This window comes from Phocoena phocoena, chromosome 16 (assembly GCF_963924675.1).
Source record: "Phocoena phocoena chromosome 16, mPhoPho1.1, whole genome shotgun sequence".
Taxonomy (NCBI): domain Eukaryota; kingdom Metazoa; phylum Chordata; class Mammalia; order Artiodactyla; family Phocoenidae; genus Phocoena; species Phocoena phocoena.
In genome coordinates this window covers 64,776,355-64,796,558 of record NC_089234.1, presented here as the reverse complement: position 1 = coordinate 64,796,558, position 20,204 = coordinate 64,776,355, and the positions used below count along the sequence as shown (strand labels likewise).

General features: G+C 34.4%; 2 protein-coding genes across 2 annotated transcripts in view; one reads left to right on the top strand and one right to left on the bottom strand.

The window, feature by feature from the left end:
* Window positions 1-1,364, top strand: part of LRRTM3 (leucine rich repeat transmembrane neuronal 3) — a 177,887-nt gene extending 176,523 nt beyond the window's left edge. Inside the window, exon 4 of the mRNA XM_065894479.1 lies at window positions 995-1,364. The gene's annotated coding sequence lies outside the window, so the exon portion shown is untranslated. The remainder of the gene's footprint in view (window positions 1-994) is intronic.
* Window positions 1-20,204, bottom strand: part of CTNNA3 (catenin alpha 3) — a 1,581,444-nt gene that overhangs the window by 1,081,536 nt on the left and 479,704 nt on the right. The window lies entirely within an intron of this gene.

Sequence of the window (20,204 nt, the reverse complement as noted above, 5' to 3'; positions counted from 1 at the left end):
TCCTGGGAGTTCTCTAAACCTTAGAGTTTAGATATATGGATCAAGCTACAGACATTAATGTTTCAAAGAATGCTCATGGCAAAATAAACATTAAGAAGGTATTGACAGGGGATACATAGCCACAATCTTTACTGACAGTGGCCAAGCTGTGACAAAGCCACAGGTGTACAGGACTATTTCGGCAATCATAGCACAGTCAGGCACCATCATTGCTACTGTCCAAAAGAGTACCTATGGGAGTGAAGAAAAGGTGCTTTTTAAAAAAGACCATCATGAAGATAACCCTACTCTATTTCATAGCATGTTACAATGTTATAGCTTTTCTGAAGTAATATTAAGTTATAGTATCCAGGTCATATAGGTAAAAACACTTTAAAATGTGGAAAAAAAAAAAAAGAACTTATTGGGTAAGAAGAGTCAGAATGACTTGCCTAGAAAATTCTCTTCTGCAGTGGTTCTCAAAGTGTGGTGTGTGGATTAACAGCACCAGTATCATATGGGAACTATAAGAAATACAAATTACAGGTCCCACCTCAGACCTACTAAATTAAGAAAAAACCAGGGAAGTGGATGTTGGAGCTGAAGAAGGGGGAGGTGATTTTTATGCATGATAAAGTTTGAGAACCACTGTTCAATTGTATTCCAATACCATAAGTAACCAAATAATATTTTTCTTAGTTCTAAAACTACAAATTTACCTCACTGAGGAAAAGCATGCTTCTGACTTTTCTAACAAAACTTTTAGCATTTTCAGAATCGCTTAGGTTCCTATTTATCTGAAGGTTCTAGTTAAGAATTGAGCAGCTCCATCTCAGGCTTTAGAACTGTTGCATTCTGCGTGCTAGTATGAGAATGAAGGACATTGGTGAGATAGCGGGGGACTCTTGGGCCACAGATGTACCCATGGTAGTCAGGTCAGCACTTCACATTCCCCAAATCTTGCCGCCAAAGTTGTCTTTTTATAACTGACTTTTCTCGTGTCATTTTTCCCCAGATACCTTTATCAATGAATGTGTCAACTTTTCTGGCATACGACCAGCCCACAATAAGTTACTGTGGGGTGCATCATGAACTTCTCTCTCATAAATCCTTTGAAACGAATGCACAGGAAGATACGATGGAAACACACCTAGAGACTGAGCTGGACCTGAGCACAATCACAACAGCTGGCCGAATCAGTGACCATAAACAGCAGCTGGCTTAACTGAGCTAATTGGTAACCATGGGTTGCCATCAAACTTTGTAACCTCAAGGACAAAATGAGGAGGATTTGTTCATTGTGGACTCTAAAAACAAAACAATCCCCTGTTAAAATAAACAAAAATCCAAGATTGATTCATGAAATAAAGAAGACATGAATTGTTTCAACTCTACACTTTATAATTAGCTAAGTTGTGCAGTATTTTTTTGACTTAGAGTATGACCCTGAAAAAAAAAAATCTTTTTTCTCAAAACTCATCCTACCTACCTGTAAAAACTGTACAGAGCTAATGTATTTTTCATATTGTAAAGTTTCAATTATAGAAACAACTCGTATGTACAGTACCATAATTTAATTACATTTTACTTTACACACTTTATGTATTTCAGTTTCTAAAATTTTAAATTAACAAAAATTATTTCTTGTGTTATTCAGAGTTACTCAGTTTTGTAGGGACTGTTTTGTTACTGCTTTTGTGCCCAGAAACCTTGACTCTCAAATTATGTGCTGTGCAAAACATGCACGATTTTTATCATGCTTACTGTGTAGAATTTTATCTACTTGGTCCAGAAATAATACATTAACCAAAAAGGGTTTGTTGAGACTTATAAGAAGTTCTTCAATTACATAGACAGGTCTTTCTTATAAATGAAAAAAATCAAAGATTTTTTAACACTTCTCAGACTTAACTGTTGCCTTGAATTACAGCCTAGTTTCTAAGCAGTGAAATGTAATGATAAAGAGGGATATTTTAACAACGTATTTCTGAATGAATGACTCATTATTTCATTCTTTTGAGTAACCCATTGTTAAGGGTGGGGGGAAGCATGGACAAAACATCACTGGAAACAAAGGCCGTAACCACAGCAACAGAGTTTGATATACTTAAAAGGTGCAGCTGCCAGTGACAAAGAAAAACTCTGTTACATCTCATTACTTCAGGCCAAGGTGGGAGAATAAAGCATAATTGTACAGTAGTAATTTTTCTCTTAATTAACCAAAAGTGGTTTACCTAAAAATAACCATCAGTGCAAAATGTGCCTGGTTTTAAGACAATTTCCCATTTAGAATGGTGAGGCTATATTTTAGCAATATCTCAAAGGAAATATATGAAAATTTTCACTTTGTGTGCTACATCAATTTTCTCCTGGGACAGAACTCTAAAACATCTACAGCTGATTCAATACAGATATGAGCCATGGTGGAACTTTATCATGCAAGTAGACTGTAAACATCCTTAATATGTTCTAAATTGTTTATATTGCTATCCATAATGAGATTCACCTCCAAATTATCTGAAAAATAATCCAGAGTAATTTGAAACCACCCCAGATCATATATGGATTATCCAATTGTATTATAAAGTTAATTCAATCAAATTATGAAAACCTGACTTTTCAGAGGCTGAAATAATCAACTTGTTTGTTGTTTGCTTGACACAGGTTGCTGTTTGAAAATATTGTTATTTTATCTATGGTATTCACACATTCTTTTGTGTTTTTTTTAAATATAAAACTGCAAGTTTCAATTGCTGTTACACTAGAAGTGCTTTTTTTATGTTGTCATTTTTAATTCATGACATCAAAAATAGGTTGAGAGTATGTCAATCTAATAGGGATCAAACACAGTCAAAAACAATGAAGAAAAGAATTTGTGAAAACCAATGTCAAACTTTCAATTTTTTATTTCTTCCAAAGAAATTCAAAAGTGTAGTTTTATGCAGGTTTATCATGGCAAATTTAAGAACAGGTTCAAAGAGAATGGATTAAAAAAATCAAGAGCAAATTTTTGTTGAAAATATACTGTCAGAAGGGCAAAAAAAAATGTTGGAAGAGCAAACTCTTACTAATTTAAATGAAACTAAATGTCACAGTACTTGTATCACCTATCTAGCATTCCAGATTTTGTAACATTTTGCACAAATTATTTGCTATTCAGAAAATTGTCATTTTTAGTTTAATTTTAATCTCTTTTTTCCAATTTCTAATTTCCTTGCACTGTATTATTGTCAGAGTATTCTTAATCCTCTACACTGATATTTTGCTTTGCAGTCAGCAAATCTATAGAGGGTTAATTATAAATCTATTATGTGTGGATCTGAAATCTGATGCAAAATTTTATTTATTATGTAAACCAAAATGTCATTTGCAATTTTTTCTCATAGAAGTTGTCCTTGCAAAGATTCAAATATCTTTTAATTTGTGTAAATAAGCATTTTATATCTTCTCTTTCCAGACATTTTCAAACTGACAAATGATTTTTAGAAATTTTAAAGGTTCCAGGGAGCCTCACAAATATATGCCCTTTATTTCCTGAAGCAAACTGCTTTCTTTCTTAAACATTTTAAGTTCATCTGAAGTGAACAATTATAAATAGAAGCAGTCACCTTGGAACCAGGTGCATGGGAGGTCTTAGCTCTGTGCATCGGAGGACTTATTACGTACATTAAGAGCCAAATAAACTAAGAATTTTGGTATTTGTCATATTTGAAATTAAACCCAAAGGATCTTTAACAGGAAAAAGAAAAAAAAAGATGCTAAGTTACTTGTTTGCTTAATTTTTATTCTGCCATGTCTCGGGGTGTGGGGGCTTTGGGGAAATGAAAACCTGCTAGAGGAGACTGTGTCTGGAATCTTCAGCATACATTTGCAATTCATATATTTGTGTCTAAAAATCCCTGTTTCTAACCTGTCTTTTTCAGAATTCAGTAATCTCCCATTTCCTCTTTCTAACCACCCCATGTCTTCCTTCCTGTCTACTTCTCACCTCTTTAAACAACTGAAATGTTTCTATGTTTGGAGTTGAAAAATGCAGTTCAGCCCAACATGGTTACAATAACAGCGGTAGCTACAGCAAACACATTTATGCGGTGTTTTGAAGCTTACAAACCACATTCCACATAAATTATCTCATTTTGCCTTCATAACCAATCTATGAAGATACATTAATACCAAAGAAGTTGAGACTTGCCCAAGAACACAGGGTTAATAATTGGTGGAGTTGAACTACTCTCAAAATTCAGACCCTATTAGTCTTTCCACTATACTAAAAGCCTTCCCTCTCTGATCAGGGCCAGAGAATTTCCAGATAGTAAATAGAATGAAAAAATGTTTGACATGTTGTTTAGTAATCCCCAATTTAACTCAGTTCCTCTATCTGTATAATATATGGGCTAAATGGACTCTTTCTGTGTGCTACTCTGGGCTCTCACATTAAAACTTTTTTTTTTTTTTTTTTTTTTGGCGGTACGCGGGCCTCTCACTGTTGTGGCCTCTCCCGTTGCAGAGCACAGGCTCCAGACGCGCAGGCTCAGCGGCCATGGCTCACGGGCCCAGCCGCTCTGCAGCATGTGGGATCTTCCCGGACCGGGGCACGAACCCGTGTCCCCTGCACTGGCAGGCGGACTCTCAACCACTGCGCCACCAGGGAAGCCCATATTAAAACTCTTTATTCAAAAAGTATAACAAGTCATAAATTTCTTAACAAATCATATCATTTGTAAATGTGTGGAACTGTTGCTTCCAAGAAGTGGATGTATATAGGCCCCAAGGTCCAGAATAAAATTGAGAAGCACAAAAAAAAAAACCAAAAACACACAAAACAACAAAGATCATCAAAATCAAGATTATGCATAGAGTTATAAAACAGATTCACAGTGTGAGGTTGAACATATGTTTAACACATGTTCAACTGAACACACATTCAATTCAGAGCTAATTGGAAAAACCTTTGTAATTTTTTTTTTCTTTTTTGTTTCAGCAAAAGTACTTATTGAACCATGAATTCTTACATCTATCTTAATAGAGAATAATTTTCTCTATTCTCCTTCCAATAAAAATGAAATGTAATTCATCCAAACTGATGTACAGATGCAAAAACATATGCTAATAAGAAAATAATATTTTTGATCAGCTCATTTTATCAAGTTTCTATCCCTACTCCCAAAACCACAAAATCAGACAGATTTTAATAAAATTATATTTTTAGAAGGAAAGAGAACTTGCCCAAATTTAACATCCAAGACAAATGACATAATCCTGACTTGAAATCAGACCAGTATGACTCCACAAACTGCTTAGAAATAGAATCTTTTTTTCAAAAATATTTTCTGAAATAAAACCACTGTATAGGAAATTAAGAATATATGTTTTTCTCTGCTCCTGACTGGAAGACAGTTATCATCTCTCAAACTCAACATTAAAAATAAGTAAAGGGCTTCCCTGATGGCACAGTGGTTAAGAGTCCACCTGCCAAGGCAGGGGACACGGGTTCGTGCCCCGGTCCGGGAAGATCCCACATGCTGTGGAGCAGCTGGGCCCGTGAGCCATGGCCGCTGAGCCTGCGCGTCCGGAGCCTGTGCTCCGCAACGGGAGAGGCCACAGCAGTGAGAGGCCCACGTACCGCAAAAAAAAAAAAAAAAAAAGAAGTAAAGAAACTGCAAGCATGAAAACAGGTACCTGATGTGAATGATTAGTAAGCTGGAAGAAAGAAAATCAGATGTAGATTTTCTGCTGGGTAGATGGTAGCCAATGAAGGAAAAAGTAACGGAACCAGCAGATATTCAGCCTCAGGAAAAAGGATAAGAAATCTCTAGAGTAGACATAATAACATCTTACAGTGGCATAGCTCTTAACAGTTTATCAGTCAGGGTAATGGTATAACCACCTCGTAACACATACAAAGTCCCGAGGTCCAGATGGGTTGATTATACAGTAAGAAATCCAGGTATGTTAGTCTTGCAGTAAGTAAGAGCCTCCAACTACCTTTATTACCGTCTCAACTCACCACAGCTGTCCCTAACTAGAGAGGTACTAAAGGCAAAGGATCCAGGGTCAAGGCTTTCAAAACTCTGACATACCCACAAGGGTGGAGTAGACTGACAATCAGCAATTGTGCTTCATTTTAGTATCAACTGTAATGGGGAAGAAATATTTGAAAATTTAAAAAATATATACCAAACGGTGATGGGTTATTTGTAAAGATCTCTCATGGCTTACATAATTATTTTATTATGAGATAAGAGGCTTATATGTAATATTTTTAAGTTAGGGTAAAATTGGTATTTAAAAAAGTCCACAGTTGATTATTTACCTTTCTATTAAAGACAGTGACCTTAAAGCAAAAGAGTGCCTCAGCCATCTAGGACTTAGAGAACTCTTGAATTTCTTCCTCCTTTCTCCCATCTATTTATAGATTTTCTTTTATATGATATGTATCTTCCCAAAAAATTAAGTGAAATTTTATTTTGTATAAATCAAATAACATTTCAAATACATTAAGGGACTATATGATAAAGGATCCTTGAAGTAAATCCTTCTTGTTTTCTCATCTGAAACACCACTCACTAATTTATCTTTTGTAAACTGATTTACACATATCTTGTGTTGCATAATGCAGCACACGGCCTTAAAGGTTCTATGGTGCAGTCTTTACCTCAGACTGTATAAAAGAAAGGACTCTCTAGTTTTGAGAAGGTCTATAGACACTAGAGTGATCATTTTCAGTCAGTTTCAGTTAGGGAAGTTATTTATCTGGACTAATACGAAAAATACTATTAAAATAATACGAATGGATAAAGTTGACAAGTTATATTTTTTCTAGTTATTGGTTTAAACTATTGTCACCTATCATAGCATCAAAGCTACTATTAAGAAATCAAAATGAACCCAAATCCCTTGGATCCATACTAGATTTACCGAGTCAGAATCTCTGGAGATAATCTCTAAGGCATGCTAAATTTTGCAAAATATTATTCAGATGAATTTACTTTTGCCAAGCCATTCAATTGTTTTTTATTCTAGTCTAAAATTCTTCTTGTGCTTTCCTATTCCAATGTGAATCTAGTTTGCTAAGCCTGGATGAACATTTTTCTTGATTAGAAGAATGTGCAACAAAGGACAACTATACATAAAATGGTCAGGTTTTTCCTGATAAACTGTTATTTATAGATTTTGCTCCCCACTAGCTCTTTCAACAGAAAGCTCTGAAAACTATCTTAAATCAGCTGGGTTATTCACTTATTACTTGCTTTCATGGATAATAATAACTGTTGAAAAGCTGGAGGTGGGGAGAGAAGGACTAATTTATGATGTAATAGGCATTGTGTTGTCCTCATTTCATTCTCAAACCATCTTAGGAAACAGGTATAACCACCATTTTAAAAAAAGGAAAATAAGAATCATGGTAGCTGAATAATTTACCAAGGCTTATATAGTAGAGTTGGGGATTCAAATCCAGCGCTCCTGACTCTAAGGATGTGCTCCTACCACCCAATAGCACATTTTCAAATGTTAACAAAGACCACAATCAATATAATTAGGCTCATATATTTTAATAAGGGGTGTGGAGACAGAAGGAAAAGAATGTACTTTCCTATTCCTAAACAGAAAAATTACATAAGCTATTTCACACTGTGTAGAGATTTCCTTCAATATCCCAAGTCCACAACTTAATGGAAAGAAATAGCTATTATTTTCTTGAAGTTTTATACATTGTTTCCTAAAAAGCACGAACATTTGAAAGAAAAAATCCTTCAAATAATAAATACTCCCAGGGCTTCCCTGGTGGCGCAGTGGTTGAGAGTCCGCCTGCCGATGCAGGGGACACGGGTTCGTGCCCCAGTCCGGGAAGATCCCACATGCTGCGGAGCGGCTGGGCCCGTGAGCCATGGCTGCTGAGCCTGCGCATCCGGAGCCTGTGCTCCGCGACGGGAGAGGCCCACATACCGCAAAAATAAATAAATACTCCCAAATACTCATGTTTTATTTTCATTTCCAATTTTTCTAGCATATTATAAACTTATGACAAAAACATGATAAGTAGATATCCATAATATAAACTTCAACTGGCCAAAGATGGAGGGAAGGTTGTCAATTGAAGCAAAAACTATATAGACAGTCAATAAAGTAACGAGTGCAATGACAATGTGAAAAAAGACCAATCATCTACAGTCAGAAAACGTTGACTGGCAATGACATGGCTTAGGTTGCAGAATATTTCCTTTGATGATTTTATGTGGGGATATTTTTTGTAGAAGTATCATTACTTACACAAATGATATGGGATCTAGGAGCATGTTACATAAAGGAGGCAGGAAGATAACCTCTATAACAATGTACATTCTGCTTGTCCTGTTACTCAGAACATATTCAATAATATATAGTTTAAATTAAAAATAAATATAATTTTCCTTGTGAAGGTAATACAAATGTTTTTATCATTATGTGCAGGTGGCCAAATAATTTTTTTTACATTTATTTTTAAATTCACATCATCAAATAAATCTTCCTTAGTTTCAGCTATTAACAAATGATTATTAAATAGTGGTTACTGGGCTTCCCTGTTGGTGCAGTGGTTGAGAGTCCGCCTGCCGATGCAGGGGACATGGGTTCGTGCCCCAGTCTGGGAAGATCCCACATGCCGCGGAGCGCCTGGGCCCATAAGCCATGGCCGCTGAGCCTGCGCGTCCGGAGCCTGTGCTCCGCAATGGGAGAGGCCACAACAGTGAGAGGTCCGCGTACCGCAAAAAAAACCAAAACAAACAACAACAAAAAAAATAGTGGTTACTACTGATTCCATTAGTGTCTCTAGGAGCATTTTATTAAACCACTGGACTAACAATCTCTCCTATTTCTCCCTGAACTTGCACAAGCCCAAGATAATATAATTGGGAAGTTACATTATCATTTTACTCCATCACACTATCTGAATATGTAACATCCATGTAAAACACATTTTTTAATAATCCACATGGGATTCAAGAGCCAGTAAAATACTCTGTAAGTCAAAATTCTACTAAAAATTGCCACTACTACAACTGTGATAAAACTATATGCTATAAATTTAAAACAATTAATAAATCCAGCAAAGAAAGAAGCTCTAGCATCCTGAATCTAATAACATTACATCTGTTCATCCTGGCACCACGACCACCATACAGAAATTATAACTGAAATATCTAAAGTAATTCTGATTTGGAACAACAAAGTTGCTCCTTGTATCTGGGTTGAAGATGTGGTAAAGGACAATGAAGAAGACAAAAAAAACTACACATACCGAGAGGTAGGTAAAAGAAATGTGATTTATTCTCATTAGATAGCCTGCAAGTAATTTTAAAATTTAAGACTAATAATTAAAATTTACAATAACATTTATGTCGTCAAATGTCATCAGTAAAAACCAATATTGACATTAGGGACATAAAAACAAGCAGATATTTGTGATGGCAATACATATTAAATAGATAGACAGAATTAATTCTACTGAAAGAGAGAACACTAAGGATAAAAAATACTTTAACTATCACTATTATCTCTCCTGAGAAAAACTGCAAAGTCAGAATAAAAGATTCAAACTAAATACCAAATGCTCTTTTCAAGATCCATTTTGAAATAGCCCAAATATAAGCTGCTTTTAACCATGAGTAATTACATTAATTCATAAATACCTAGTCAGATTCTGATGTTGAGAAATGAACTGTGTTTTAAATATACTCCATCTGTGCTTACTGTTTTACATCAATGATATATTTGCTTTTAATTACAGATACATAAAGACAATGCCCTAAACAGTCTGATGAAAACATGGTGAAAGACTGGATCAACCCTATTCGTTCTGCTCTACTATAACGCAATTACTGGAATAGCATGTCCACCGCAGTCGGAAGCTGGAAATATGGTTTCTAAAGTCCTCTCTAGCAGTTCTTGACCAAGACACTTGTAATATTCATTATCTATGGGTGTTATTTTATATTCATTTATAAAATAAGGAAATTATTGCCTTGAGACAAGAGCCTAGAGACCCATCCCAGCTCTACTCTGACTACATTTATAACAAAGAGGTCTAAGGAAAGACACTGAATATCTCTGAACTTCAGCTATCTGGAGAAAAACCTGAGATCTTTGTGAGGTGGACAGTTTTTCACCTTTGGATTCGATGAAATCTTAAGATCAGTGTACTGGACATCCTTCAAAACTCTTTGCCAGTTCTTCCTTAACAAATTCCAAACTTGAGTTTCTTGAACCATTGCTGAATTTTAGACATGCCTATTTCACAATGAACCCTTGTCGTACTTCATCATTTTCTGGAAGAATAACATAAGGCTGGGGTAGTAGCCCTTATTAATGTTTTCCTTGCATTTGATTCCAGTTATGGAACAAAAATGTGTGAACTAATATGACACCTTGGTACTACCATAAAGGGATAGGAAGAAGTGTCTTTTAACAGATAAATACTTTAAGTAATATAAAACATGTAGTTTGGGGTCACTTCTTTTAAATTTAATAATCAAATATAGATTTCAGATAAGTATATGCCTTCAAGCTACTCTGAATATAAACATAATCCTCTATAATGATGACATAGTTTTACTGTCATACACTTTCACTTTCTGAGGGCAGACAATTGACTGTGCTCTATAATTGCCACCAGAATTTAATTATTTCCAGAAATAATGACTTAGTACTAAGCACTTTAAAACAAAATGATAATAATTAACACTTAATGTTTACTTTTCTAAACATTTTACTTGTATTAATTCATGTAATACTCATTAATATGGTTAACAGGATTAATAATAACCCTATAAAGTAAGTACTATTGTTATCCCTTAAGAAGATAAGGAAAATGATGCTCAAAGTGATTATGTATTGACAACATACAGCTTCTAAATTGTGGAACAAGAATTAAAATTCAGATGATATACAGACAAACTGACCCCTACCAACTGCCCATTTAAAGTCTGCTTCATAAGCCAAATACTTAAAAGTCTATTCACTTAAGGCTACAACTGAAGACATCAATATAATGGATGTGTTTATCAGATAACCAATGTATGTCAAATGGAAAGCAAGAATCTTCGAGAGATATAAAAAAGTATACGATACAGTCCTTGTTCTCAAGGGACTTATAGTCTCAGCAAAGAGAAAAGGCATTCATATTAAGAAAAAAAAATCAAGCTAAATTGAATACCTGTAAGTGCAGACGGCAATCAGAAGGTGAAATCAAAGTTAGCAGAGTTGTTGGGGATAATTCTGGGCAAAAGTGAGAACTGAGATAGAAATATAGAATGTAAGACTAACAGTATTCAGATGGGTAAAATGAAGAGAGGGAAGTGAAGAAAGAACACTGTGTTTTTATTTATGTACATTTGTTACTCCAATAGTATTTGTTAGAGTCGTGCTTGTCCGGCATAGAAACACCGAACTCAATTTTTGTCCTGATTGCCTAAAAGTTCGGACCCAACTTTTACTCTGGCCACAGCAAACTTGTGGCCTTTCTAGATGGACATAAATATTTCCCAACTTTTCCTCAACTCTATTTCTCTTTATATGGCTATTTATTCACTGTATTTTATTCTTCTTTGGGGCGGGGAGGTGTTAAATAGTATTAATCCTTTGTGGAAAATGTTATATCTGTTTCATTAAAATGTTCATAATGCATTTTGAAGACTGATTCAGACTTTATTAATTTAAAATAATTATGTGAATTAAATCAAATAATTTCTTAGAAGCTAATAATTATAACATCCTTAGTCAAATTACTGTTCGGCATCAGGTGAAAAAATGGCCTACAAATTGACTGACTTTTTCTTTTTACAACCTCTTCAGTCTTTATGTTAACCTTGGTAAATATTAACCATAATTTTTATTCCAAAAAGTAAACACAACTTTTACTTTTGATTGCTCCATTTCACAAATAAAGAAACTAAAGTAGAATATGATTAAAGGTCATGATCAAAATCACTTTGGTAACAGAAAACAGACCCACTAATAGAATTCACATTTACTCAATATTAATTTTCACTACAGTAAAATATTTCATGAACACATCAAAATTTAACAAAATAAGCAGAATTATTTCTGCCTTAAAAGTACAGACAGGGCTTCCCTGGTGGTGCAGCGGTTGAGAATCTGCCTGCTAATGCAGGGGACACGGGTTTGAGCCCTGGTCTGGGAGGATCCTACATGCTGTGGAGCAACTGGGCCCGTGAACCACAACTACTGAGCCTGCACGTCTGGAGCTTGTGCTCCGCAGGGAGAGGCCGCGATAGTGAGAGGCCCGCGCACCGCGATGAAGAGTGGCCCCCGCTTGCCACAACTACAGAAAGCCCCCGCACAGAAACGAAGATCCAACACAGCAAAAATAAATTAATTAATAAACTCCTACCCCCAACATCTTAAAAAAAAAAGTACAGACAACTGTCAATAAAGTTGTTATATTTAAAAAGTGCAAATGAGGTTGAGAAACATTCTCTATCAAATTTTGCTTATCATTTGGACTATTAACTTGCAGCTATCTCTGTGGCCACTTGATAGTTATAAATTTTCCTTCACAGGTATTTATTCTGAGTGCCTGTTCTTTTCTATAGGGATTATCCTTTATATTATATCAATTACTTTGGCATTTTTAATTCAATTCAATCAAATAAGTATTTATTCAGCTTTTACTATAACATGCAAGGACTAAGATAGGTGATAAAGTGACCAAATACTTAAAAGTGAATAAATAATTGCAATTCGGCGTGATATTTCTAAAAATGAAGTATATGCATGATGCTATAGGATTGATGGAGAAAGAATAATTAATTTTGCTGGAAGAAAATCTGAGAAGTCCTCGAAGTAAATGCCATTTGAGACTCTGGATTCTCAAGTTTGCCAGTCACACAACTCATACCTGTCCTGCAGGATCCACTCCCCACTCCTAATGAAAGTTGGGAGGTATTTTAGATGTTTATGAGTATTACCTTCTAGAAATCTAGAACTCTGATAGTTTCTGAGTCTAGTATTTTCCTCAGATAGTTGGCTACTCCGTTTCTTTCCATGTATAAATACTAAAGAAGATTTTTTTTTTAATTTTCCCCTTCCACAATCTTCTAAATTTAATCCTTCAATCAAAAGTATTCAATTTAGCCATTCCAAGGTAAATTCAGGACATATGAATTTTGTTAAATAATAAGTAAATAAGTGTAATGGATTGTCAGATGTTTTTATTTTGCTTTGTTTTAACATGCCCCATGCAAATCCAGTGTGTGTGTGTCAAAAAGGCTATATTGCATTTCTAACCTCAGGAATATGTGAAAAAATGTAGAAGAGGTATATTTGCCTGTGCAATTTAAATGTCCACCACTTACTGGTTATGACATGACTGATATTAAAGTGAATGAGAATTAGGTTATAAATAGGGTCTTTTCTATTCTATTCTATCAAACAGTTCTTTTAGAAAGTGAAAAATATTAGTAAAGTGGTCAGTTCATCTGATACAGCAACGAGCACTGTTGCTCTGGTAGCTGCTCAGTATCATTAACTTTTCATTTCTTTAAATATGTTTTTCCCTTAACAAATTCCTCTCTTTATGAGACTACCATTATTCCCAAAGGATTTCACTGTTTGGTGCTTAAGGCAATTTCTTATTAAATTCTCAAGAATGCAACTTACATTAAGCTGAGGCAAAAGAGCTGAAGCGAATTCAGCAACTAGTTCAAGGCACAGCTTTCTGATCTTCCCACTTACAAAAATGAATATATTTTAATGTTAGAATTCCAGAATATAACAATATTAACATGAAGAGAGCTCATCATGAAGAATGCTATTTTAGTGAATGCCAAAGGACTTGTTTCTTAGTGGTCTCCTACAATATTCTTGTGGATTATGAAGAGTGTGCAGTATGGCAAGGGCAGCCATGACAATCCTATATATGGAAATGAAATGTATATTATATTCAAATAATTTTTTTCAAAAATAAATTACATATAAATTTTTACTCTAGATAGTTATCTATAGTGTGGCCCATGCTATATTGTAGTAAATGAGCCCGTAAAACTGAGTTCATTAGACTGGAACTATCTACTATATTAAATACCTAAAATATTCTTAGTATGAGTATGTTGAATATTATCTTTGAAATGTTACATATGTAGGATGTATAATTTTTTCCCATTTTTAAAATTTTGTATAATTTTTTAATGACTATAAAATTACAACAGCCTTTAGGGTTTCTGAAGTTTTATGACTGTCCTTAATTCCTATCAAAGAGCAGCAAAATCTAGCCTGAGAAACTCCAGTTGGTTTACAAAGAAAATTTGCTTTTCATTTTATGCGGCCCTGTTACAATTAGTGTGAAATACTGACACTTACATTCCTGAGTGCAATAAGAGCAGGGTGGAATGGTTATGGCAAATAATTGGACAGTTTCCAGAGAGGCTGTGAGAAATACTATTAGACCTCCATCTGCTGGTTGGAAATTCCAGGTTCATAGGGTTTAACGCTAGCTAAAATAAAAGGCTTTGATGATTTCTACCACTCCTTTTCAGGCTTGTACCCACCCCATCTACTTCCAAAAGGACCTGTGACAATTTATGGACTAAAACATCTGCATAATTAAATATTTTAAGCTAGTGATCACTAGAAAGGCTACATTTTATTATTTCTATTAAATTTCTCATTGCATATGTGTGCTCACATAGTGAGCAAGGGTGATAAGACTTGAAGAGGAAAAGTTTACATTAATTTATCTTGCAACATAAATTGTCCAATTACACAATATTATGCAGTTCTATTAGCGCACCAATACGGTTCTATTTTAACTTAGTTCCAGATCTGACAACCAAACCTAGTTTTCAAAGTAAGTCTTTTTTTCAATAAATTGAATATCCCAGTGCTTTAAAAAATTCAGATAAGGCTCAAAGCTTCCCTTTTAAAAAGATCCTTTGACACTTTTCATAAAAGGAGCTCTTTGCTTGTGGCTGGATTTTAGGACTTCCACGAATCCCTTGAACATTCAATGACTTGGCTTTACGTAACTATATGTGTGTATTTATGAAAGATCCAGAAGCTTGCTAATGAGAATTGCTAAAATAAATATATATATTAAAATATAAGATTATTTCTGCCAAACCATTATGTGATACAAAGTCATCTGGAGTGTATTTACATGTGTTACTGTAATGGACAGTAAGACAAAAAGAAATCCACTGAAGGACATCCCTTCTTCTGTCTAGAGTTATGGTATCCCAGAGAACACACCAATCTCCTCAGGAATACCAGTATAAAATTTTAATATGTGAAAAATATCCACACTATTCACCTGTTACTGCTTATGAAATTCCCAAATGGTAAGGTTCTTACCAAAGCAAACCCTGAAGCATCTAGCATTTAAGCTATTTCATTCCAGAGAGAAAAAATTAAAAATTTTTTTAGAAATAAGAGTAACTGTTAGTAATAAATTATGTCCAAGTCACTCCAGCACAGTGTATTTCAATCACTTCAGTATTTTTATCTCCCCAAAAAGTGTCAGAAATGAGACATGAAAAACTATTAACTGAATCATCCACTCACTGAATAGATGTTGTTGTCAGTTTGTTCTTTGGATGGAAATAATGAACAACTGATTTATTTATAACTGGTAATTATGATAATACACCTTCATTTTCCACCCTTTTCAGTATATTATAGATATTTTATAATTGTCTTATTTCATACCAGATCTAAAATCATAAGCTTCCATAAAAATTTCTTCTTTCCCAGGCTTTTCCATAGTTTCCTTTGATTTGGGGTGTAATTAAAATATTTTAACTGACTTGGTTCTCTTGTCTTATTTTTTTTCTTTTCATTTCCTGCCTAAACCCTTGTGGAATTGATCCATATCTTAAATTTATGCAACTGGAAACTGAACTCTGAATTTTAAGTAGATGCAGAATACATTTATATAATCACTGTAGGGTGAATCTTGTTACCATTTACTTGATCAAGTTTACCTCATTTTTTTTTTTTTCTGAGATAGGGGGAAACAGAGCAGGTAAAGAAAGATAATAGAGGCAGACTTCGGTGCTTTGTGACCACCTGGATGGGTGGGATAGGGAGGGTGGGAGGGAGGGAGACGCAAGAGGGAGGAGATATGGGAACATAAGTATATGTATAACTGATTCACTTTGTTATAAAGCAGAAACTAACACACCATTGTAAAGCAATTATACTCCAATAAAGATGTAAAAAAAAAAAAAAGAATTAAGGCAAGAAGACTTATTTCATCCCATTTTTCAATTATTTTTAGAGCAGAGAGAAACATTTCCCTTGAAGTTTTCATCTCTAACTCTGAAATCAATTTTATCTTTTCTATTCAACAACATTCTATTCAACATTCAACCATTTTTCTATTTTGCTGCATAATATGCTCCACATACACTAGAGTCTTCCCTCAAAATGTACTACAGGTCCATATAAGAAAAGCCTTTGGGAATATGCGTCTACGTTTAATTGGAACTATTGTAAAGGAAAATATTCATCACATTATAAAACATATTTTTTAAAAGAGCATGTGAGAAATTTTATTTCAGAATTAGGTCGAGGGAACCCCCCCCACCCCGGCACCCCGAAGATATGGTTGTGCTTTGTCCTCAACGAATGCTAGAGCCCTGTAATACATCCTATCTTTACATCTCGGCTCAGGAACCCACAGCTAGGGTACACCTGATAACATGGTAACCAGGTTAGCCTTCCTATTGAGCATCCTGGCTTTCTTCTTTTTTTATATTATTTCCTCTTTGTAAGCCTATTTTGTTCATTTTATTTCATATGTCTTTTGTTATAAGCAGGCTCAAATTATTTGTTGGGGAGCAAAATGTATAAGGAAATAAAATAGAATTGCTATTCTAAAAGTATTTTTGATTCTTATTTCAACAGTGGTATAATCTAAATTTTGGAATACTCATTTATTTCTTTGTAGCATCATGCCCACTTTCCACTATCTCATCATCTTTAGATTTCCCGTTCCTTAATTTTTATCTTCCTTATGAGCTATAGAAACAAAACAAACTTACAGACACACACACATAGACACACACTCACACAGCACACTCCTTCTCCCTTCACCCATATACTGTTCTTCAGATATAAAGATCACTAAGCAAAGCAAGACATACATTTCAATATATTTTCCACCAGCAGAAACATATTCTCAGGTGCTGGATTAAAGACACTAACAAAGTATATTATCAAAAGAGCTAATGAGGGTTAAAAATGAAGTTCTCAAGAATTTTTAAAAAGTATTTTCTTAGAGTAAGCCAAAAGTCTATAGGTTGTCATTAAGTGGCTCTTAACTATTTTCTAATATTAAATTTTACCTTAAAGTTAACCTAGGTATAGCTTGTAGACCATAGACCATGATAACTATATTCCAAACATTCATTCCTTCACTTCCTTTGTAGCCTAAACTCCTCTTTCTGAGCTGCCCAGCTATCCCTCCAATCCCAGCCCCAAATCAAAAAGAGACAATTATTTTTTTCAGGTACATCCAAGTTTACCCATATGAAAATATCTTCAACATGATTTCATGATCCTCTTTAAGTGTCTCCTTCTACTTACATTCAGAGAATTGGGGTTAATATGTGAGTTAAATTCTGAAACTTAAAATGTAGGTTTTAGGCACCATGTTAATAAACTATGAAATAAATATGAACAAAATCTCCCAAATTGGGGTTTAAAATGAATGTAGTTTTCATATCTTGTCCAAAATTTAATCATGATTAACTTCAGTCATAGATCATAAAAAATTCATAAAGGAAAAATAATATTTTGTCCACAAAATATATTAATTCATTTACATTTAATATTTCATGTGTATTTATACGGTTAGACACTAGCCCAACTGCCAGATTTATGAAGCATGCAATAAAGACAAACTTAAAATATAATAATTCTCACTTGGCATGCAAATCCCATCTTTAGTTGAAAGTCCTAGTGCCCTGCTATTCCTTAAAATCAGAGAAAAGAGATCAAATGCAAGAAAAGGAAAATCAAGAAAGTGTATGTCAGATATTGCATTCTGTTCCCAATTATTGTATAATTCCTATTTCACGAAATTTCTTTGAAAATTAAAGAATAAATGGGTATTAATGTACTAACTATATATCTAAAACTAATATGTTTAATAAATTAAAATTTTGGAATATAAGGCCTCTACATTTATAGATTTGACTTACGCTCAGGCAAGGTTGTAAATTACATTTCAATTTTGTACAACTTTGTAAAAACAGAGGTGTCTTCTTCATAAATAGAGTAAAATGAATTTACAAACCTGTGCAATATAAAAATACAAGTAAAAGTCTTATTTAAGTAAATTATTAAGACAAGTTCATAGAAAATATATCTATTCTGGAGTCTCCATGTATTTTTTCTTGTTTCTCATGCCATTAAGTTTTGTTATACTATATATATGGATGCAACTGGGACTATCAATACATTACTGCCAGCACATACATAAAGTTGGGTAAGAAATTTGGATTAGTGGCTCTTAATTTTTTTTTCTAATCCTAAATACTTAAACATGTAACACACCATCAGCAACTCATCATAACAACGGTGCTCAGTGGTGTGTGTGTATGTGTATATGTGTGTGCATTATATGTGTGTGGTTTAATGTGTGTGGTGGGAATGGGGCGCCTGCTGTGGAGAGGGATGCCACCTTCTATGCTTCTTCTTGGCTTTTCTCTGCTAAGCAACAACCCTAAAGTGTGTACTTCAATTACCCCATTTTTTAAAAATCGCATATCTTCATTCAGGTCTGAAGCTCAGTCCTACAGAATATAATGTAACTTTGGGTCAACCCCAATCAAGAAGACCCCAAGGAGAGATCTGAGCTGTAAAAATTTATATGTGGATATCCAAGAAATGAGTTTATATATCTAAGAAGCCTATAATAATCTATCTTGGAGGATCCTGTAGGTGTCAGTTCAGAATCTCCATGGTTCTCTCAAAAAAGCCCAGGCCATTTCTCTGGAAGCCACTTTGGTCTGTATACACCATAGATTTCATCTATAGTGTGATATTTGACTAACTTCAAGATTATGGCAACACCAACTATCTAGGCTTCACCCACAGGCTTCCTGGAAGCAATTAATCTGACAAGAGTGCAAATGAGACAATTCTGGTCACCTAGGTGATCATGAAAATGACCATGGGGGAAATAAGGGAAAGAGAAACAGATTCAGAAGTATGCTATAGATGGCACATTTTTCAGCAACAGATTTACACCAATACTTTTAAAGGATTCTATGATAGGAAATAGAGTTAAGGAGGGTAAGGGAAAAGGAAAAACTGGATATTCAGATCCTAGAAGAAGAAAGAGCCTCTCTTTAAGACAGAGTTGCCTCTTTTTTTCTAATAACATTTCATCTAACACTTCCTAGGTCAAAATATTCAAATGAATACCTAGAGAAATTTAGCAGTTTAATCCTTTCTGCTTACTCCATTATTTTTAAACATACATTCCTGCTCAGTATTAATATGTTTCCTCAGTATTTGACAACAATTTTTAAATAGGTATTTTCTTTTTCCTAGCATGTTAAAGAACACTAAACCAGATCTTGACTAGATGAGTCAACTATTCCCTAGGTATAACTCCTGGAGTTGTATTAATTTCATTTGCTGCAGTGGCATAATAATTTACCATAAATGGCTTAAATTACAGCATTTGAACATGTGCCAGGAAATAATACTTTTCCCCAAAGCAGATGAATCATGAACCTGAAATATGTAATGCACCTTGAAGGTGTTTATAATTCTTCCAAGGAGCGACTTATCCATATGATAGAACACTGAGCATTTGATCTGAGTGGTGACCTTCCAATAGCAATGAATAGCATTTCAATGCTTTGGAAATGTTACTATGAAAAATAAATTAAAATAAATATTTAAAGTGGGTAAACACAGAAGTTTTTCTGGTAGTGCCTCCTTTGGGAGGTGGGAAAGCTGGACACCAAGAGCAATAACAACCTTGGCTTCCCTTCCTTGAGTTTTTGTAGAAAGGCCCTTTGCCTTATGCTCTCCAAAATAGCTCAAATACCCATGAGGAAATTTGGTTGGATTTGAGAGTCTCAAAGCAAGTGTTATTAACGTTTACATAAAGGAAACAAACAGTCAATATCACAGAAAAACTCAGTATTATTTACTACAATAGTTCAAATAAATCTGTGCATCCTAAAGCCTAACCACTTAGAAATCAGTTTTGG